This window comes from Cervus elaphus, chromosome 26, assembly GCF_910594005.1.
Source record: "Cervus elaphus chromosome 26, mCerEla1.1, whole genome shotgun sequence".
In the NCBI taxonomy this organism is placed as follows: Eukaryota; Metazoa; Chordata; class Mammalia; order Artiodactyla; family Cervidae; genus Cervus; species Cervus elaphus.
Genome location: NC_057840.1, coordinates 32657683 through 32681151, shown reverse-complemented (window position 1 = coordinate 32681151; position 23469 = coordinate 32657683). Strand labels below are relative to the sequence as shown.

General features: G+C 39.2%; 1 protein-coding gene across 2 annotated transcripts in view; it reads right to left on the bottom strand.

Moving 5' to 3' along the window:
- The window catches only part of TAB2 (TGF-beta activated kinase 1 (MAP3K7) binding protein 2), an 82050-nt gene extending 60799 nt beyond the window's left edge, over positions 1 to 21251 (bottom strand). For both annotated transcript variants that reach the window (XM_043887976.1, XM_043887977.1), the window contains exon 1: positions 21154 to 21251. The gene's annotated coding sequence lies outside the window, so the exon portion shown is untranslated. The remainder of the gene's footprint in view (positions 1 to 21153) is intronic.
- Between the last annotated feature and the right edge of the window lie 2218 nt (positions 21252 to 23469).

Sequence of the window (23469 nt, the reverse complement as noted above, 5' to 3'; positions counted from 1 at the left end):
CTTAATTTTATTTATTCCTAACAGGAATACCACTCATTTGTAGTATTCTGTTAATGTAATGCTAGATTTCACTTGATTTTATTATGTATTTTTTGCATCAAATTATGTGAGACTGGTGTGTAATCTTTTATGCTTTTATTTTATGTTATCTTGGTTTTGTAAAAAGAATATGGAAGCTTATTTTTTTCCCTCTATGTTCTGAAATACATAATTATCTGGTGCTTTTCATAAGGAAGAGTCTCACTACCAGTTAAGACCAGCATTTTCATTTGTGGCTCCAGATCCTATCCCTTTTTTTCCTGTTTCTTTGAGAAAACCAACACCTTTTCTTTTCAATCTCTCACTTCAACCTATGAATACGTTTAAGTCTTAACCATCTTAAACATACATCATGCACAAATTCATACCACAAAAATTTTCTTTACCAGCTAAGTCTTGTTCAGTGAGTATTCATTTACAAAGCCACTTATTAAAATCGCTCCTCTATCCAAGGCACCGAGAATGGACTGCAGCTCCTGCTTTCTACCTGCCCCTAATCCAGCAAGGAAGACAAGCAGGCAAACAAAAGTCTGCAACAACAATGCAAGGAATAAACAAGTATGCCAGGCCACCTCTCTCTTAACATCTGTGCCTTTCCAAACTTCTCCACTGAGCAATAATGCTCTGCCTCAACTTTACTTTAACCTGCCCTCAAGTTTCCTCCCTTGGTAACAGTTTCATTCAAATCACCAAATTCAATAACCTCTTCAGGATCCTTACCTATCATTTTATAATAACTTTGCTGCTTGATTCATGTATTTTTAAAAATAAATCCAATCGCATCTTCAAATGTACTCAGTTAAATTTTGCTTTTTAAAAGAAAGTTAGTTCACAGAATATTTTAAGTTTTATTGCGTGTGTGTGTGCTAAGTCGCTTCAGTCATGTCCGACTCTGTGATCTGTAGCCGCCAGCTTCCTCTGTCCAAGGGATTCTCCAGGCAATACTGGAGTGGGTTGCATGCCTTCTTCCAAGGGATCTTCCTGACCCAGGGATCAAACCTGCATCTTTTATTCAAATTCTCCTAGTGACTTGTGTGAGTTGAACTTTATGTTTTTCTTCTATTAAATAAGGATGTTGGACTAAATCTCTAAGGCCCTCTCAACATTGAATTCTATGATTCTGATTGTTAATTTTCATCAGACAGAACAGAAAGCAACTACTTAAAGAAGCCTCTCCCTGGATTAGTACTGTAAGTGTAGATAAGATACCAAAGGAAGATGTGAAAGAAGAAATGTCATAGTTTGTACTTAAATCCTTTTGACAAATATTAAGAAACACTGAAACAAGGAACCTTGGAAACTAGAAGAATGTGCAGTGTTGACCAGAAAAGTTTCCAAGAAGAGCATTATCAGAAAGCATTCAAGTTAGTATTTAATTAATGAGTCAAGTTAATAAACTATAGAGGAAGGAGCCCTGGACCCGAAGTTAGAAAGCCACAAATACATTTCTGGCTCTAACTCTGCTGCTTATTGGAGTTTCGATGATCAGTAAATTACTTAATTTTTCTGAACCTTGCAAAGGAGAGTAATAAGTACCTGGCCTTACTTGGTGGTTTTTCATAGGAATCAAATGATATGGTAAATTAGGTGGCACTAGTGGTAAAGAACCTGCCTGACAACAGAGAAGACATAAGAGATGCAGGTTTGATCCCTGGGTCAGGAAGATCCCTTGGAAGAAGGCATGCAACCCACTCCAGTATTGCCTGGAGAATCCCTTGGACAGAGGAAGCTGGCGGCTACAGATCACAGAGTTGGACACGACTGAAGCGACTTAGCACACACACACGCAATAAAACTTAAAATATTCTGTGAACTAACTTTCTTTTAAAAAGCAAAATTTAACTGAGTACATTTGAAGATGTGATTGGATTTATTTTTAAAAATACATGAATCAAGCAGCAAAGTTATTATAAAATGATAGGTAAGGATCCTGAAGAGGTTATTGAATTTGGTGATTTGAATGAAACTGATAACAGCATATTTATATATAGTAAACAGAAAGCAACTAAACAAAGTTCAAGAGTAATTATTGGACCCTGTTTCATTTTTGTTAAAGATACTTGTCCATATTTCTAGTATGACAATACTAATGTATGAGTCCATTCACCAAAGTTTCTTTTTTTTAAAGTCACAGAATGGCAATAAAGTTAAAGCCTATTCAATTTCACAAACTCATGCATTAGTCATCTATCTTCCAGATGTTTAAAGGGGACCTGGGAACCAAAATCATACCACCATCTAGCCTAATGCTTCCCACCTAGGTCGATAACCACAACCTTCTCTACAAGGCAGGAACAGGTACCACTAGACTGTCTGCTGAACACGGCCTAAAACAGTGCCTGGTATGTGGTAAGCACTGAAAACATGTCAGTTACCACTGCTTCTCCAGCAATTACTACTTCTGAATATATTCATATGATTATAAAAACAGCCATACTAATGATTCAGCCATACACACAGGCATCCTATTAGAGGACCCCCTACCTTACTCCACTCCTTTCAGTCTATCAGCCAGGTTTTTTTAGCGAGAGAGCCACCATCCTAGTTATACAGGAATACCTTTCCAACCACTCTCAAGCTAGAAGTACTTTAATATTTTAGCACCAGAGTCTACAGACTCTGAAAATTAAGAGCTTATTTTAAAAGGAAATTTTCCACTGCAACACTTCTAAACTACTAAGCTTGTTTACCCATGATATGTCAAACTTTGTTGGGGGTGTTACAAAATATACAATGCTGTATAAGTGTATATTTTATGATTCATAAATTTAAAAAGGCAAGAACTTAAGAAACTGGAACAGACACATAATAAGAGGGTAAAGATAGTGACTGTAGTATTATATTCGAACTTCTGTTCACTTTTAAAGTTTAGTTTATCTATAACTGTAAGCTAAGAAGAGGCTCTCTTTTCTCCAACCTGATGAAATTTTAAAAATTTACTCAGTACAGAGTAAATACACAATTTCGTTAAAATAACAAAAACAAATGAAAAATATACTAGGTTCCTCCCCTGTTTATCACTTCAATTACAACTTCTCAGTGTGGTTTTCAAGGCCTTCTCCAGTTTGGTTCCACTGGAACTGGTACCTTGGACCCCCGCTTGGCAGGGAGAAAGCTACATATTGCCTCTCAGAATGACTTGAAATACATAAAACACAGTACATAGGATTACAAAGAAGGCCAGCTTTATTTTAAATGAGTAAAATAAAATCAATGACCACAAAGAAAATCAATTATATTGAAAATTACCAAGTGTTTTTCAGAACCCATATTTTTGATATATTTATGTATCAGCTTCTTTACTAACACCCAACATGTAAATTCCAGTGGAGTCTAATAACAACTATAGTTTTAATGTAGTAATTTGCATAAACTATATTCCGAGACAGCCAAAACAGTAAAGATAATATTTGTGCTTTTTCTATGACTAATAAAATCATAGCACTGGTAATACTACTGTGCTTTACTGATTAAAATCATAAGAGAAAGAAAGGTTAAATGTTAGTTACAGGTTATTGTTAGTAACAATATAAAGAGCTTTTTTTCCCCATCTAAATGCAGGGATTCCTCTAAATTCTGTCCTCAGATCCTCTTCAGGGTTTTGGAGTCTAGAGTAAAATCCTATTAAATCTAGTTACTTTTACTTCCCACTAGTCCCCACACTCAGAGAAATCTGGACTTTGTCTAAACATCTTCAACCTTGTTTTCATTCCTGACTACACTACTGCTCTATCTTAGGATGTCATTTCTCCACCAAATGCTTGTCAAAATCTTAACTACCTCTTCAAAAGCAATTCATGTTCCATCTCCTTTTTGCATTATTTTTCCAGTGCTTCAGCCCACATGGATCCCTCCTTTTTCTAGAACTCCTAATGCACCTGTGGATCAGTGCTTCATGACCGAAAATGTAATTATTCTCCTAGAGCTCCATTTCTGTGTCTCTTCATCTAAAGCGTAAGATCCCTGGGGACATGGGTGACATACTTGTATATAGCGGCACTGCCTATATGTAATACAGGCCCATAGAATGTATTCAGTAAAGAAACTATTCTCAATAAGGGCTTCCCTGGTGGCTTAGATGGTAAAGAATCTGCCTGTAATGTGGGAAACCCAGGATCGATCCCTGGATTGGGAAGATCCCCTGGAGAAGGGAATGGCAGCCCACTCCCATACTCTTGCCTGGAGAATCCCATGGATAAAGGAGCCTGGTGGGCTATAATCCATGGGGTCCCCAAGAGTCAGACACAACTGAGTGACTAACGTACTCATTCTCTATAAACCAAGTAGTAGAAGATTGTTTCTTTCAAAAGTTTAAGGACCAGAAAATGCATCAAGAGGACTGAAAATTCTACTAAGCAGCAAAAACAGACTCATAAAGGAAGTTTAACATTAATAACTCAACCCAATTAGAACCTAGATAGTCATATTATATTAAAAATTCAGAAACTTATTTACTAGGCAGTGATGAATTCCAAGTAATAAATCAGGGGAAGAGTGCTAAAGTAGGCATAAAACAATGATTCATTCAAAAAAATACTAAGCATCTACTATATGCTAGGCACAAATCCAGATTCACAGATTCAATGGTAAAAAACAACCAAAAAAAAAGAGATCCTCAAACAAGAATTTACTTTTAGATCGTAGACTAGAATCAGGGACTCCTGATTCTCATTCTGAAACCCTGGAACAAAAAGGAGAACAGGAGGTAAAGTGAGGGTGGAGAAATGTTCTCAGAAGGCAGTAAGTCCTATAAAACATTATAAAGAAATAGATTTGGAGCTATTTATCATCTTCATAGTATATATAAAAATAGCATTAAAAGCTCTATATACATAAAGTCTACATGGAAACAGATTTGTGGATAAGTTTCAATTGTCTTATTTAGAATATTTATTGCCCAGTAATACTAGATGAATGAGGTATTACTCTACTCATTGTAGATTAATTGTGATTAATCTTTTAATCACAAACACTTCATAAAGTTTTATTTTTCTTCAAAGAGGCCAGCCAAGTCACCCCATTTACTTTATATAAAAATAAAAAAAATTATCTATGAATATCCCAGAAGTGGGGTGGGTGATAGTAGTAATGGTGGTAAATATTACTCTAAGTAATCTTTTTGGAAGGTTCCAAAAGAGGAGGGCAATGGGAATGTGGGTAGGAAACAAAAGACTGCTCTCCACATATTTCAGTCTCTAGTGCTGATTATGACCAAATAGAAATTACCTTTCTTAAAGGGAAGTTCTTAGACTAATAGCAATGGAATTCAGTGAGTGAGTGAGGGGGGAGGATGAGTGGGTGGGACTGGAACAAATAAACTAATAGTCTGACAGTGCCATGCTACTAAAGTATCTTGTCCAAAACTCAACCCTCTGCCTCCCACACAATAATATATCTATATGTTACTTACTAATAGTACAGGACTGATTCTGAAGCTAGAAATCTCAAGGGCTTCAATTCTTTTCCTCACCATATACAATCAGTGGCAAAGTTCTACTGATTACTCCCACAAGTGCTTCTTGCATTAATTCCCCTTTCTATTCCCACAACACCCTTGTTCAGGTCCCTGTTATCTGGACAATTGAAGCAACACAGTAATCTCTTATCTGATAGCTTACTCTACTCTTAGGTCTTCTAAGCTATATTTCAGAGTGGCAACAAGATTTCCAGTTCCTGAAACACTGCTGGATCATGTCATTTTCCTTCCTAAGAGAGGTAAGAGATTTTGCAGAATTAGACTGCACTGCATTTCAGTAGAAGGTGATGACATTGACCTAGGGAATAATGGAAAAGAGGTTGGACAGGAAGAGAGGAGACATAAAAACCAAGAACTTACAACAAAGGAGTTAGAAAAGTTAGATAAAATGCAAGAAGGAACTGAACCAAGAAAGTCAAATGAAAAGAGGTGTAACAATAAAGTTTTAGTTTATTATTTTTATAACAAAGTTTACAATTTTGTAACAATGAGTAAGATTAAACATTTATGTGCTAAGCACTAGGTCAAATGATTTATAATGCATTTGCTCATTTAATGTTCTCAAGAATCCTCAGCTGACTATATACTGGTCTCTCCCAGAGAAAATAAGGATTATTTTATACAGCCTCCCTGTCTTTCCATGACAATGCCTAAAACAGAGCACTAAACAATTTATACTTACTACATTGGTGTCAACAATATCAGAGGAAAGCCATTTTTCCGATAAACTTCATTAATGTTTCATGGACTAGCACAATATATACATGTATATACAGATACATACCTGGTTTTCCAGGTCGCTGGACAGGCCCTGGTGGCTCAGACAGTAAAGAGTCTGGCTGCAATGTGGGACACCTGGGTTTGATCCCTGGGTGGGGAAGATCCCCTAGAGAAGGAAACGGCAACCCACTCCAGTATTCTTGCCTGGAGAATCCCACGGACAGAGGAGCCTGGTGGTTTGCAGTCCACAGTGTTGCAAAGAGTTGGACATGACTGAGCAACTTCACTTTCTTTCTTCTTTTCCCAGGTGGCTCAGAGGTAAAGAATCAGCCTGCCAATGCAGGAGATGTGAGTTTGATCACTGAGTTGGGAAGATCCCTTGGAGGAGGAAATGGCTACCCACTCCAGTATTCTTGCCTGGCCAATATCATGGACAGAGGAGCCTGCAGGTTGCAGTCCATGGGTCACAAAGAGTCAGACATGACTGAGCAACTGAGCATGCATGCACAGATATATACATACACGTACATAAACATACACATACAAAAAACACACACTAGAGATTTGGAAATAAAATACTATGGCTTTCAAAAATAACTGTTCTCCAGGGCTTAAATATGAATTGGAACAGTAAAGACTCATGGTATTTTTGTCTTATAAAGCTCACAGGAGAAAAGGTATATGAAAATGTTTTTTAAAGTATGTATACTCATTACTGAAAAGAAACCTGGCTTATACCTCTACCATCAACCTGGAAATGAGGGGGGAGTAGGTAAAAGGAAGATGAAAGTTACTTTCTTTTAAAATGTGTATAGGAAATTTCCAATGAGATACTACTATAGACTAAACTCTAAGCCCAACCTACTATTTACAATGTGTGCTCCACTGCATACAAGAAGTCTAGGCCAGGTTTAGATTTTGTAAAAATCCACTGTGTGTGTGTGTATGCACTCAGTTGTGTCCAACTCTTTGCGACCCCATGGACTGCAGCCCACCAGGCTCCATGTGTCCATGGGATCCTCCAGGCAGGAATATTGGAGTTGGCTGCCATTTCATTTCCTCCTCCAGGGGATCTTCATGATCCAGGGATTGAAACCACATCTCTTGTGTTTCCTTCATTGGCAGGGGAATTCTTTAAAACCACTATCACTATGAAAAAAGAACAAATAACAAGACGCAAAATATGTGCCTCACTGACCTTGGGTTAGTAATGTGCTATGTTTGGGTATACTTTTCCAGGGTATAATGTTTGTTTGAAAGCATTAGGGCACTACTCAGCAAAGACTTTCGACCATAATTTATACTGTGGAATCTCAAAAACACACTTTCAAAAGCAAGTAAATCTAATAGCTTTAAACTTTAGTAGTGTGTTTGTTCACTCATTCATTCATAAATATTTACATAGAGCTTACTGTACTAAGGCATTGTACTTAATGCTGTAAAACCTTAATCAGTGGGAGAAACTGAAAAATAAACAGAATATTATAATGTCATATGGCAAACCCTGCAACAGGGGAAATAATGTGCTAGAGATATTTATATTATAAATAAGAAAAGATCATTAATTAGCTACAACAGAAAATGTCATGCCACTTAAAAAGCATTTTCCAGAATACCTTAATATGAAGAAAACATATCTGAATGGAACTCAGAGGGTATCTTTTTATCAAGTTTGTAAACAGAGGCTCACCCTTTCCCTTTACCAATTTAATTCTGGCTCTAAGTCAGAAGTCTTAAAAAAGTAAAAAAGTCTCTCCTTGCTATCTATTTTGCATTCTCGTTTTTAATTTTTATTTTTGATCTGTCTCTCTGGCTACCTGTTTTTTCTACAAAAGAAATGTTGCCTCAGAAAGCCTCTCAGCCACTTAATAATAGTATCAAAACTTGTCTACAATATGCATAAACTTTTTACTTTGTTTACAAAGATTTAGGACAAAGCTCTCAAAATTAGTAAGGCACATGTGTCTATACTACTATTATAGCCATCTACTTATCAAATAAGCATGATTAAATACACATTACAATACATACATATCTCCCAAATTGTCTCCCAATCACATAATTTCTGGTGCATTTAATGTGAGATAAGGCAACAGTGTTAATAAACAAAACAATCCAAATTTTCACAAAGTTTTTCATGTGCTAGGAGAATCATGTTTTTTGCTAATAAACCTAAATAACAGTATAGTAAAAAGAAAAAGGCTACAGGTAAAATTTTTAATAAATATCATTGTAATTTCTCATATATCAACTCAATTGATGACTCTAATTTCTATTTCTAGCCTGAATTTCTTGCTTGAATTCCATTTTGAATTTCAAGTTACTCACTTGATAGGTCCAGTTAAATGTCTAGTAGGCCTTTCGAAGTTAACATGCCCCAACAAAAATCCTCTTGATTGTCCAGCCCAACTTGTTACTTCACTGTCTTCCCCAATTCAGTCAACAGCAACTCCATACTTTCAAATGCTTGGGCCAAAAATCTTTGAGTACTCCTTGACTGCTCTTTTATGCCTCAGATCCAATTCATCAACACATCCTGCCTGCCACTCAGGGTTTGTAACATATCCAAAATCTGCCCTCTTCATACCGTTTCCTGTTGTTACTGTGGTCCAAGCCACTATCAGCTCTCACTTAGATAACTGCAATAATTTCCAATATGGCTTCTCTGTTGACATGTCTGCCCTGCCCTTAGAGTTTATTCCACAAAGAGCTGCCACAGTATATCTTTAAAAAGGGAAGTTACCATCAGTTAACAGTTTAAATAAGAAAAACCATATGACCGTATCAATTGACATAGAAAAACCACTTGAGAAATTTCAATACCCAGTCATGATAAAAACTCAAATAAGGAAAAGACAGGCACCTACAAAAAACCTACAGCTAACATGTACTTAATGGTGACAGACTTAATGCCTTCCCCTAAGATCAGGAATAAGACTAGCATGTCTAATCTCCCCATGCCTACTAAACATAGTACTGAAAGTATTTATCAGAGCAGTAAGGTCAGAAAAGGAAATAAAAGTCACTGGAAAAGAAGAAACGTAACTGTCGCATTCACAGATACATTAGAAAACTCACACAAAAAAATTACTAGAATTTATTAGTTTAGCAAAGTCTCAGGATATAGGATCTACTCACAGAAGTCAACCACATTGTTATAAATTACAATAAACAACTAGAAACCAATATTTAAAACACAGTATCATTTATGACTGCTCCAAAAAAAAAAGAAAAAGGGCCTAGGTACAAATCTAGCAAAACATATATAAAATGTGGGTGTGTTAGAAACTATAAAATGCTGATCAAAGAAATCAGACAATCTATAAATATAAGGAGAGATAAACTGTGTTTATGATTGAAAGACTTAACAAAATGAAAATATCAATTTTCCCTAAATACATCTAAGAGTTTAATGAAATTCCTACCAAAATTCCAGCTTTTTAAAAAAACAGATCCTAAATTTTACATGGAAAGGAAATGGAATGGTTAAAAACAATTCTGAAAAAGAAGAATTAGGGAAATTTCACTACCTGGTTTTAGGACTTACCATACAGCTACAGTTATCAAGAAAATGAGATACGAGTCCAGGGGTAAACACAAACACCAATGGGTCAGAACAGAGAGTCTAGAAGTAGACCATCAGAGCACAGCCATCTGATTCTTGACAAATGTGCAAAACTAATTCAATGGAGGAAGGGTAATTTTTTTTCAATAAGTGGTATTGCAACAGCTGATCATTTCACAGACAAAAAATGAAATTCAATCTAAACTTTATACCTTTATGTGAAAATTAAGTAAAAACAGATCACAGATTTACATATGCAAGACATAAAGCTTTTCAGAAAACTTTTAGAAGAAAACCGGAGAAAATCCTTGGAACCTAAAGTTAAGAAGATATTAGACTTGATAACAAAAGAACAATTCATAAAAGGCAAAAGATAAATTAGATTTCATAATTTCTTTTTCTCCGCAAAAGCCTCCATTAAGAAGATGAAACGATAAGCTACAGACCAGGAGAAAATATTTGCAAATCACATATTTGACAAAGTGCTTCTATTCAGAATATATAAAGAACTCATTAAACTCAACAAGAAGAAAACAATCACATTAGAACATAAGCAAAGACCTGAAGAGACACTTCACAGTGGATATACCGACATCAAACAAGCACATGCAAATACATTCAACACCATTAGCCATTAGGGAAATACAAACTAATGTTACAAGGAGACATCACTACATATCTATTAGAATGGCTGAAATAAAAAATATCCTGACAGTATCAAATGCTGACAAAGATGCAGAGAAACTGTATCTCTTACACACTGATGGTAGGAGTGTAAAATGGTTCAGCCATTCTGGAAAAGTGGCAGTTTCTTATAGAGTTAAATATATATTTATCATACAACCCAGCAACTGTACTCCAGGGGACTTATCCTAGAGAGGAAAACGTATTTTACCTGCAAAACTGTTCACAGCAGCTTTGTGTTTATAGCCCCAAACTAGAAACACAAAAGTCCTTCAGTCAATGACTGAATTAATTGTGGTACACCATACAATGGTACCCTTCCAACTTCCTCCCTGGAGAAGGGAATGGCAACCCACTCCAGTATTCTTGCCCGAAGAATCCCATGGACAGAGGAGCCTGGTGGGCTAAAGTCCATGGGGGTTTCAAAGAGTCGGACATGACTGAGCGACTAAAACACACACTCACATTTTAATTCTTGTAATTAAAATGGAACGAACCACTGATACAAGAAACAACTAGAATGGATCTCAAGGGTATAATGCTGAGGGGAAAAAAGCCAATCTCAAAAGATCACATAATGTATGATTCCACTTTTATAACACTCTCCAAGTGACAAAATTACAGTGATGGAGAACAGATCAGTGGTTAAGGCTGGGTAGCACAGAGGAGTTTCTTTGTGATGATGGAACAGATCTAGTTCTGTATCCTGACTGTGAGGGTTACATGAATTTACCTACATGAAAATAATATAGAATCACACACACATAGCCACTAACAAATCATATTTTAACAAGTGAGAGGAGGGGAAAAGGCAAATATGTTTTAAAACCCTTCAGTAGCTTCTAAGCTCATCCTAAATACTAAAATCCCTACTACAATCTAAAGGCACTACATGAAAAGCACATACTCACCAGGATCTCATCTATACTTCTCCCTTTCTCAACTCCAACCACACTGGTCTTCATGCTCTTAGAACATGGCAGGCATGCTCCCACCTCTCTATTTAGAAAGTTTTCTCTTTATTACTTCACTCAGATACCTGCTCAAATGTCATCTAATCAGAGAAGACTTCCCAGTTGTTACCACTCCCCCCCCCACACATAAAGTGATGTCTTCTTCTTCTCTCTCTCTCTATAGGAGCCATACAACCATAAACAGAACTCAAATATCTTCCTCACCTGCTAGTGCCCCTGGCATGTTCTTTTATCAATGATTGACAGGCATTACACTTTTGCACCCAGGTACTCAAGCCGGGGCGTGTGAGATTCTTACCTTACTTCACACTCAGTATTCTCAAATTCATCACCCACTCTTCTCCTTAATTACAGCCTTAACTCATCACTTCATCAATTCTCAAATAAATGGTTATAAAGCTACCTCTTCCACCCCACCCCCAGCTCCTAAATATTCTCTATTCTAGAGCCAGAGAAATCTTTCTAGGATGTTAATTTAAACATTCCATCATTTATGGGATGAAGTCAAATCTATTTTATAGAGTATACAAGTATTTTCATGCTCTTTCTCATTTTCTACCTCACTTCCGATTAACCCACCACTGGTACCTAATACACTGTACTGAGTAGGTGTGTCCTCTCCTACCTCCATCCTTTATGCATGTTGTTCTGACTGAAATGGCCTTGCTTCTCCCAAATTCTCCTCTTCCTTGCCTATCTGGCACACAGATTGTGTCACCTTTCCTATGAAGAATTCCCTCTCATATCTTTCCTTCCCTCACAGGGTTGAACACTCCCTTCTGTAGATCACTAAAGTGTTTTACATTTATCCTGGTCACTGCATTTGCTAGGCAACCCACTCCAGTACTCTTGCCTGGAAAATCCCATGGATGGAAGAGCCCAGTAAGCTACAGTCCATGGGGTCGCAAAGAGTCGGACACGACTGAGCGACTTCACTTCACTATACTAGTTTGAATACCTGTCCCTTGAGGGCAAGGACATATCTTACTCATCTTTCCAATCTCATCACCTAGCAAAGTACCTGGCACACAAGCAGGACTCAAAACTAATTCACAACTCCTGGATAGGTGAATTAGGTTGACTAGTAGACCAGTCTTGACTCACAGTGAAAGGATGAATCAGCCAGGACTTCTTGGGTTAGTCAGCTACTGTGCACAGGTGTATCATAGAAGGCATATGAAGCAAACTCCATGGAGTTTCTTTCTATTCTTTTGGTCATGTATTACCCTACAGAAGTACTGATTCCGCAGTTTGGTTAGGCTAAGATCACCAGTTCAATTTTCCCGTGAACCAGTTTTCTTCCTCAAAAGAATACAATGGATTTATTTCATTCACAAAGCTACAGCAATGGTTCTGAACCGTCATCCTATAAATTCACGCCAGTGTTCACGAAGGGAAGATCTCACAAAGAGAATGAGGATGTCTCATTCAGGGCAACCCTCACCTCAGCTAGAAAAATCTCAAGAAAAAGAATCAAGCTCAACCAACAGGTGTCATTACATTTTCATATGTAAAAAAGAATTGGCTTTGTGGAAATGGAAAGTTTTTTTGAAACCTCATTTCCACATGTTTATTTTTCCATTTCCTTTGAAAATCATCATAAAGCAGCAAACAGTATTCAGGTAAGTACAGTGCAGGTATACACCTGTCAGAAGGTAAACACCAAATTACTCTCAATGCAAATACACAGGGCCTGTATTTTCAACTTTCTTGTTTAACAGTGATCCCTTAAGATATCTTGAGAACTTTTTCCCTTCAATTCTAGTAACTACTTAACTGTGACTCCTACATACATCAGCTTGTGTCCCAAAGAGTAGATGCTCTTGTTTATCTTGTCACCAATAGTTTTTTAAAAAGTAACCCAAGCAATTTTATCACAATGTACTCAACGAATTAAAATGCAACACATACCCTGTTCTGAATTCCTTTTAAAAAGTAGATTTTCTTGCCTATATTACTATCTTCTGTGTAACTATTTTCTAGTGATAACTCACCATCAATAAAAGCTGATGAAAAGAAAATGTTAGTATAAGCATAGCTGTGTAAAACAAGTCTATTACTAATCTGTTAAAATTATTTATACAAAGAGCAATTAATACTCATTAGTAGAGCAAAATATTCTACAACCACCACTAGTTCGATGAATTGACATAAAAAACTTTTAGAAAAAAAAAATCAAAGCAAAAAAAATCAGTCAGTCCAGTAATAAACATCAGGAAATTTAGCACTAACTCTTTTCTGAATGTGAGATATGGACATAAAAAATAATATTATTGAATTTAAAAAAACACTGGTGATGTTTTATTTCATCTTTGGTCTGAAGAGTTACTGTAAATTAAATAATATAGAAGTTACTTCCGTTTTATTTTACTTGCTGAGAAAAATGAACTGAACAGGTATCCTGAAAGAAAAACCTAACAAAACTGAATTCCAAGTGTAAAGTTGCTTCCCATTATTTAAGTATAGTTAACTAAGTGAAAATTTACTTTTTTGCACTTTTTTCACCTTAATAATCCACTGTCATCTGTTAGTCTCCCAGAATCTGTCTTCTGCACTAGCCAAATAGAAAAATTAAATGATCAGAATCAACCCCACCGAAACTCTGAAGTTTCTGGTAATAGTACTAATCTCTAGAATATACCTCAGTATGTGGCACTGCTTTTGACTTACTATTAACATTGTGGCAAGCATGGGCAGGGGCTGGTTGCAGGGGTCACACATTTTCTTTAACAGATGGATTCTTTCGAATCATTTTATTAAAAACAATCAGCATTCATATACTTCCACCAAAATCTTTTAAATCCTACACTTTGTTACTCTTGCTTCTCTCTGTGGGACCATTCCAACCTCTATTTTATTCTTTGGCTTCTGAGGCTTGTACAAGGACTGTGTTTTGTTTTTTCTTAAGTGAAACAAGAATGCCATTTTCTTTAAAAAGGCAATTAAAATATTACAAATTCTTAAAATGCCCTTATCTATGTTGTATCTGTTTATGGATAAATCAAGACTTTCTTTCTGAAGCCACTCAAGCTGACACCCTATAGTAGTATCCCTTTCCAGTGGTAGGTTTTGTTACAGTTCAAAACAAGCAAACAAGCAAAATCCCACAAGAGTATAAAAATATTCAATTGCAGGTATTTCTAGCTCATTTCTAAAACAAATCTGAATATCAAGCAATTTGTTTCTATAAATCTTCAAAAAAATTTTGGCTTTTTTTTAAGCCAAGAAATAATTTATATAAATGACTAAAGATCTTAGACCTTAGGCAAGTCTTTAGTTTTAGGAAAGCTAAAATTATTACTGTATTCATTAGGGAGAGAATAACTTGCCACAGAACAGGAAAAAGCTGACTGATGCTAAGATTTAACATCTGAAAAACGGTTACTAGTAAGGGTGGGGTGGGGTGGGATGTTTTCCCTTTTCCGTGAAAACACCAAAATTCTCCACATCATAGGAATGTAAGAAATTGACAGCCATTTAATTTATAATGTCGGTATAAATCTACAGTTTCACTGAAATTGCCTTAAAGAGACAAACGAGATAAGTTTGTCTTTTAAAGGTTGGTTGAGTGTAAAATTATGCATGAATTATTTTTTCTACTCTGCTTTAAAAATTGCTATTCACTTTACTTTAATGTCAATAACTTCATATGAATAGGTTCACAAATACCAATCTAGTTGTAAATAACTGATTTCTTTTCTTCCTTCTAATCTCTAGGATCTTTTTTCAAACTTTTGGCTAAATTGAGGAAAAAAAAAAAAAAAAAGGCATTCGGAAGACTCTGTGTGATACCTCAGTCTGTGCTTAAAACAAGAGATTTAAAGGCTTAAGTCCAGCGCAAGCACTTTTCAAAATCAGGAGGTGCTTACTACCAAAAAGAGTTGTGATACCAAAGGAAAACTATCACTAAGAGTCGTTCAGCACTGAACATACAGTATTTCTTGAGCTCCTAAGTACAGGCCAGGCACTGAAGATATGGTGAAGTCAAGACTGAAAGGAAAATGAGGCATGCTCTGTCCTTGAAAAATTCAGTTGAGTGATTTCCCAGGCTAAAAATGAGAAACAAATAACTGCAATCTGATCGACCATTCCACTTTCTTCAGAAAACTTATCCACAATTAACATTATTTTCTCTTTGTAAAGTTTTCCTTAATACTTCGTGAATACTTTGGATTACCCCCATCACACAATAAAGGCATAATAATTACAGAAAAAGTGAACATTTATTGAATACTTAGACTGCACTAAAGATTTCACAGTGCTTCCACGGATCCTATACACTATTTTTATCTACTTCTCAAAATGCTGACATCCGGCTCATTAATAAGATCTGTCACCATGTGTCTTCATCATAAAGACCAGGTGTACTCCTGACAGCACACTGATTCGACAATGTGTACAAACTCTCCAGAACGTCTGACTACAAATTACAGTTGAGTTTTAATTAACCTTATTCTACCAGAGAAGAGTGGTAACTGTTCAAATACAATGTGTATTAAACAATGTCCCCCACAGGGCTGTGAAAGCTTCTTGGAAGGGTTACCAACTTCAACTATGTTTGTTTTATAACAGAACTCCAGATAAGCAACAGACAAAAAAGTTGCAATTTATCGAGCCCCCTCTGTAAATTAGATAATTTACACAAAATGTATGATACACTCATTTTTCAGAGATGAAAATAAGCTCAAAGAGGCTGAGAAATTGTAGTTGATCTCAAATCACAAAGCTAGTAAGTGGCAAAATCAGGATTCAAACCAGTAGAGCATACTCCAAGTTTTCTATTGAGCCAAAAAGCAGCTTTCTGAAGCACTACCAACACCAAACTGCTATTAATTAAAACTCCGAAGTATAAACATAATGTCGCTCCCAAGTTATGAAATATATTCTTAAAAGAAAAAAATTTATGTATGGGAGATTTTGTTTCTGAAATCAAATATAATATCCATTATGCAGTTTTTAAAAGAGCAGATAGGCAATGTCTGTTCCCCAACCCCCTTTTCTGTATTATGTTTCTCCACAGTACTTTTCTTTCTCAGACACACTTGATTTTCCTCATTTATTATGTCTTCCAATACTAAAATGTAAACTACATGAGGACAGAAATCTTGTCTATGTTATCCGCTGCTGTCATCTCCAACATCTCAAAGAGCCCTGGCACATAGTAAGTGCTCAATAAATATTTGTGAAATAATAGAAAACTTGACACCCAGTAGGTATTCAACAAATATTAGTTTCTCTTTTACTATGTAGGAAACACTAAAAAGGTTAATGTTAAGATATTAAATGCCAAAAGAAATTTACCACTTCCTTGATACCAAATTTTGAGCTGAAACAGATGAGAAATCCAATAGAATTTCTTGTTAAAGTAAAATGTTATGGCAAATAAAAAAAAAGACACATTCAGCAAAGTCTCATTTAGCAAGCATTGTCTATTGGGGTCTACATAAATTATATTTCAAACAAAGCACTTTTTTAAGTGCCAAAACTTAAATCAATTTTCTCAGAAGTCCTTTATTGAAATTAATATTCACAATTTTGACTTGTGGCAATTCTGACTTCTATCTCCTTCCAAAACATCAAATTCTCAGCTGACACATCTTATTGCACTTTTTAACAGGAGCCCATTCCTTTAGCGGATTCAGAAATTAGAAACTAAGCATATTTTGCAAAATGAGTCAATAAAAATCAAAGTCTAAATGAAATGAGTAACTTTAATGCTGGAAGGCTAATATTAAGTACTACTTAATACCAAACAATGTGTTTTAAGGAATGGAATACTTAGAAAAACTAAGAAAAAGAGCCATTCTTAATCTCTAACTCTACCAAGATCACAGGCAAGTTTAGTAGTTAACTAAAGGGAACATGGGCTTCCCTGGTAGCTCAGATGGTAAAGAATCTGCCTACAATGCAGGAGACCTGGGTTTGATCCCTGGGTTGGGAAAATCACTTGGAGGAGGGCACAGCAACCTACTCCATTATTCTTGCTTGGAGAGTCCCATGGACAGAGAAGCCTGGTGGGTTATACAGTCCATGGGGTCGCAAACAGTCGGACATGACCAAGTGACTAAGCATATCACAAAGGGAACATAAAGCACAGTACTGGCTACCCCTAATACTTACTCAGGGATTTTAGCTTTCTGATTAGGTCAGCGTCCCTGGTTCAGTGTTAAAGAATCTGCCTGCCAATGCAGAAGATGTAGGTTCAATCCCTGGGTCAGGAAGATCTCCTGGAGAAGGAAATTGGAACTCACTCCAGTATTCCTGCCTGGAGAATTCCATGGACAGTGGGGTCTGGCAGACTACAGTCCATGGGGTCACAAAGAATTGGACACGACTTAGGGAGTAAACAACACTCTGTCATTCACCACAAAAAAATGAAATCTTAAAATACTATATAAGTATTCTGGAAATACAAGCCAGAGGCAAAGAAGTAAGAACATATTAATACATATGTTTAGATTTCATATGATTTCAGTCACCCAATCCTTACCATCTTAATACAGAGGATTAAAAATTACTTACTACTAGCATTCCAGCATTAAAGTTATGCATTTCATTTAGACTTTCACTTTGATTTTTATTTACTCATTTTAAAAAATATGACATATAGATTGTGAGAGTCTATCAAAAGAGTCAGACCACATCTCCTTACAACAGTTCAGCATGATCACTTTCCTATGCTTGGCACCCACCACTATTCACATCTCCATTTTCCTAGTTGCCTAAAATTGCTCATCTAATCCTCTACTAGCATCTTAGCCCCTATCTTCTTCCTCATTACTATTTTGCCCCATTTTCAAATTTGCCTCTGTTATTACCTCATAATCCTTCTATTTCACAAAGTCTCAAACTTAGATGGATCAAATGAAGATGACGTAAGTGACATAACAGAAAAGTGCTACTATTGTCCTCCTTTGGGTCATAGGAGCCTGGCCAGGTAGAGATACAAAGGAACTGAAGCTTTCCTAAATTATAGTTTAATTCACAAATTTTATATGTTGTAAAGATTATCAGGAACTTTTTTCCCAAAACATCTGCTGCTGCTGCTGCTGCTAAGGCGCTTCAGTCGTGTCCAACTCTGTGAGACCCCGTAGACGGCAGCCCACCAGGCTCCCCCGCGCCTGGGATTCTCCAGGCAAGAACACTAGAGTGGGTTGCCATTTCCTTCTCCCCCAAAACATCTACAACAATGTAAAACACTGCCTTTTAATGTATGTTGATAATTGTTAAAAAAAAAAAATAAAATTTTAGTCTTGAGTTTATACAATTAAAAAAAAAAAAACGCTGTTTCAGAAAACTCACACATTCCTCATGGGACTTTTTTGGCACAGAAACCCACAAAGTTTCATGTAAATGGTGTACATTACACCTATTTTGTACAGTGCCATATGTTCATAGATACATATGTCGATTTTATCCTAAATACTATTTTGAGAAAAGAATTTTCCTTACAGAGAAATGTACAGAAGTATAATAAATTTTTATTTCTGTCAAGACATAAGACTAATCATTTTAAGACAGTTACCCAAGTGTAACGTGTTACTAATACTAAAGAAGCAGTACTCAGTAATAATGTAATTGGGGATCTGAGTAATGCTTACTTTGTAGTTTAAAAACCTCCTGATTTCATTAAATGCAATAATTATATGCAAGTTTTAAATAATATCATTAGTTGAAGGCAAGTGTTTCTTTTCAGTAAAGAGAGGACCAAATATAGGTGTTATTTCAATCAGATCAGATTAAGTTAAAACATTTTTCAGAGAATTTCTATCAGATGAGAGTGACTGTTTATACACTTAACAAGTTACAAAAGCTCAGGGTGCACTATATGACAGTTCACTAAAGAGAAGTGAAAGGCATGCATTTCATCAGTGTTCCCTGAGAATAGTTTTGAATTCAAGAAAAGGTATTCCACTTGCCCAAAAGAAAAATGAAGTAACATAGTATATGCAGTAGATGACTTACTCATCTAATTAACACACTCAACTTTTAGTTGATCCTTTAAAGATTTAAATATTAAGCACCCTCTATTAGAAACTGATAAGATTTAAGGGGGGAAAAAAAACTAACAGAAGTTCTGAATCACTGGAATTTTTGTTCTATTTCCTGTTAACACACTGGTAGTGCCATCATTCAATATATTCGTTCCATACACTTTTTTTTTAAAGCTATACATCCTTTTAAAACTTAACCCATTTAAAATTTGTAGCTCATTTATCTAACAATTCCTCCCATTGTTTCTAATTTAAGTGCTCAGCCAAAGCGCACAAGATGAAAAGCATGTCTGTCTTTATTAGAAAATGTAATGGTTTCAAAATCTAAAGTTTCCAACTAGGATTAAAATCAAGCACGATTTCACTGTTACAAGGAATTCAAAGATATTTTTTAAAAGGTGTCAATACTCTGCCACTGTACGAGAAGTGTGGTAAGCAGTAGTAGTGTAAAAACTGAAAGCAAAATTCTGTTCCATGCCCACCAAAATTCCCGGCCAAATCCGAAATTGCATAATGAGCAACATACTCTTCAGAGTGAGCTAAAGCACAAAGTGATTCCTTTCATAAAAATGTGAATCAACCTGACCTTAAAGTCTGACACTTTTACAAACCTACCTAAAACAGACAAAATGGATGCAAAATTATACTGCCTCACTGTTGCCTCAAATACGACCTTAGTGTTCAAGAACTTTCCAATGAAATAGAGCACTCAAAACGGCCTCGTACTGGCGACCCGAAACTCACGGACTCCTGAGAAACCCCCGGGAAGCTGCAAATTCCCTCCACCCTCCTGGAAACCCCTCTTATCAGAAACATTTGAAGAATTTCTCCACAACAATTAAGCTGACTTGAAGAATGGAAACCTAACATCTCAAATATACTATATATGGAATGAAACGTGGCCAAACACATAAATACGAACGCACACAGTCTCTGACACTGTGGTACACTACCCTGCCCGGGCCATCCCACAGCATCAGCCACAGAAAGATACACCTGTCACCTGTTCGGCGATACCCAAGACCCTTCCAGCCTTCCTGCCACAACCACAGTCTTAGGGTTTGAGACTGATCAGACAGAAAGCTAGAATTATCTATCCACTGAAATCTAGGGGCCACACTTTCCCAGAGGGGCTGGCTCCCCACTTGAAAAAAGGCTGCAGAAAACCAATATTGGAAAGGGAAACGACGATCTCCCCTCCACTACCACCACCAGATTCCCTCGGTCTTCCCCCTCGCCCCGAAGTCATCTTGATTCGGGGCACGACTCCCCCCCAAAAGCGTTCTCCTTCCCCCACCCCCCATCTCACACACGCCAAAGGGGCGGACCGGGGGGCACCCGTGCAGGCAGGGGCCCTCCCCACCCCCCTGGCACCCTCCCCCACCCGGGGCTCTCCCGGCGCCCGACTCCAATGAATCTCCCCCTCCCCCTACACTCTTACTCCCCCGAGCCCAGGCCCGGCCCGATGCTCCCCACCCCCGGCCGCTCAGAAGGACTTGGGGGGGGGGCTCCCTCTCTACCTCGCCACTGGGGAAGGAAGGAGGCGGAGGAGAGGAAGAGTGAGAGGAAGAAGCGGGCGCCCCGCAAGGGCCTCGCGAGTCGGCAGAGTCTCTTCCAGATGAAGGGCGGGGGGGTGCGGGGAAATGAGGGGAGAGCCGGGACTGGGGGTCCCACCGAGGCCCGGCAGCGCTGTCCGCTTACCCTTCGCCGCCGCCGCCGCTTCCCCCTCCTCCTCCTCGGCCGCCGCCGCCGCCGCCGCCTCTCCCACTAGGGCAGCCGTCTCCACCGTCGCCGCCGCCGCCGCCTCCACCACAGCCGCCGCCAGCGCCGCCGCCGCCTCCGATTCCACCCGGCAGGGGGGACACCTCAGCCCTCCCTCCCTCCCCGCTCAGCCCCTCCGATCGGCCGCCGCCGCCGCCAACTCCCTCCGGCCGCCGCCGCCGCCGCCGCCGCTCGTGGCTGAGGGGGAGGGGAGGGGGGTCGGGCTGGGTCGCCCCGCCGGCGGCCGCTGCAGATCAAAAACGATGGCTGGGTGGCGTCGCCGCTCCCCGCTCCTCGGCTCCAGCTCGCTCGGCCTCCCTACCTCCCTCGGCCCCCACCCCCCTCGCGCTCGCCTGCCCTCCCCCCACCCCCCCAGCTCTCGCTCGCTCTCGCCGCGGCTCCGCCAGCCCAGTGCAAATCAAAATACTGTCACACAATATGGCGGCGCGGCCGCCGGCAAACACCGCGAGATCTGCGGCCGCTGCTGAGGCGGCGGCTGTGACGAGGCCTTCCCCCAGTCGGGCGGCGGGGGAGCGGCCGGCGGCGGCGGCGGAGGCGGCAGCAGCGGCGCGGGGATGCTCTTTCTCCGCCCTGCACCCCTCCCCCGACACTCGGAGCCTCTACGCCCGCCTTGCTAAGGCTGGAGCGAGAACGTTGCCCGGCCGCGCGGATAGGCGCGGGCGGCCGCCGGGACCGTGCGAGAAGGGGCGTCGAGGCAAACGGCTCCGGGAGGGCCCGGGACCCTACTTTTGAAGTTTTATCCTGGCCGCCGTTACTTGGAGGGATGTGTGTGTGTGGAGGGAAAGAGCAGGTTTCCCCTCTCCTCCCGCCCTCAACGGGGGCCGGTCGCAGTTTGGGTTGAAAGGAGAAAAGAACTCCGCTCCCCGCGGCTCGGCCCGTCCGGAAGCGGGCGGCGGGACCTGCAGGGCAGCCGGCCTCGCTGCGCGGGAAGGGGGCCCTGAGGTCCCGGCCGGGGGCGGACCGGACGCCGCGGCCGCCCCGCGCTTGCTCCCGGCCGGGCCGCCGAGGGCGGCAGGTGGGCCTGCGGCGGAGGCGGGTGTGCGGCGGCTGCGGGGCGGAGACACACCCCCTCGGAGGCCGGCGGCTAGGAGGCCTTAGGCTGACGGGGGTGACCCGAGCGGGAGACCGGCGGGGTCCAGAGGGTGTGCGGGATACGTCCTAAAAGGCTCGGAGCTCGCAGCTTCGAGTCTGGAAAAGCGTGTTGGGCTCTTGAGTTTTCTTGAGCCCTGGAAAGAAAAACCAGTCTAAATGCTGCGAGGGTTTTGTTGTTTCGATTTTATTTTAATTGCACGTTCCTAGAAGTCCTAGAAGTTGAGCCAAAGACACTTTTACATGGCGGGGGGGGGGGGGGGGAGGAGAAGGAAAGACTTGTTTCTATCTTCTTAAAGAAATATTTGTTTAATTTCCCCCTGAAATAAAACGTGTTCAACACTCACACATTTCTCACAATGTAAGATATTTAAACATTCGGCGTTTTAATGGTGTCCAAAACACTACAGCATTTTTTTTTTTTGTCCCTGTCCAAAATGTCCATCTCCCTGCCAGTTTCTTGAAACGATTCTTACTCCCTAGAAAAATCCTCCAGAATGAGCGCTGTGGTTACAGCCAGAGCCTTTAAACGCGTGTACACACACACACACACACACACACACACACACACACACCCCTTTAAGAAGTACAGGCTTCTCTATACACACACACACACCCTTTAAGAAGTACAGGCTTTACACACACAGACACACCCTTTAAGAAGTACAGGTTACACACACACACACACACACCCTTTAAGAATACAGTCTTTTCCACACAGACACACACACAGACACACACATACACACTCTTTAAGAAATACAGGCTTCTCTACGGATACAGCCAGAGGCTTTAAGCGCGTGTACACACACATAAACACACACATCTCTATGGTTAAGGTACTTTTGCCAATATCATTTAAAAATCCTCGAAATATTGGGATAGGGCACCAGTTCAAAACTTTCCTCACATCAAAAGCCGAAAGTACTCAGTTACTTACTATATCAGAATTTAAGTACTTTTTCTATTGTCGATATCATTAAGAGGAGTAAATTAGGATTTTAAAAAATGGGAAGACTATAGTTTTAATGTGTTCAATGTTGGATAATAAAAAAGATCATTGAACCTTAATACTTTACATTAGTTCTCTCCGAGGAACTATATCCATACTAAATGTTAAATTAATTGATGAAATGAGTTTAGAGC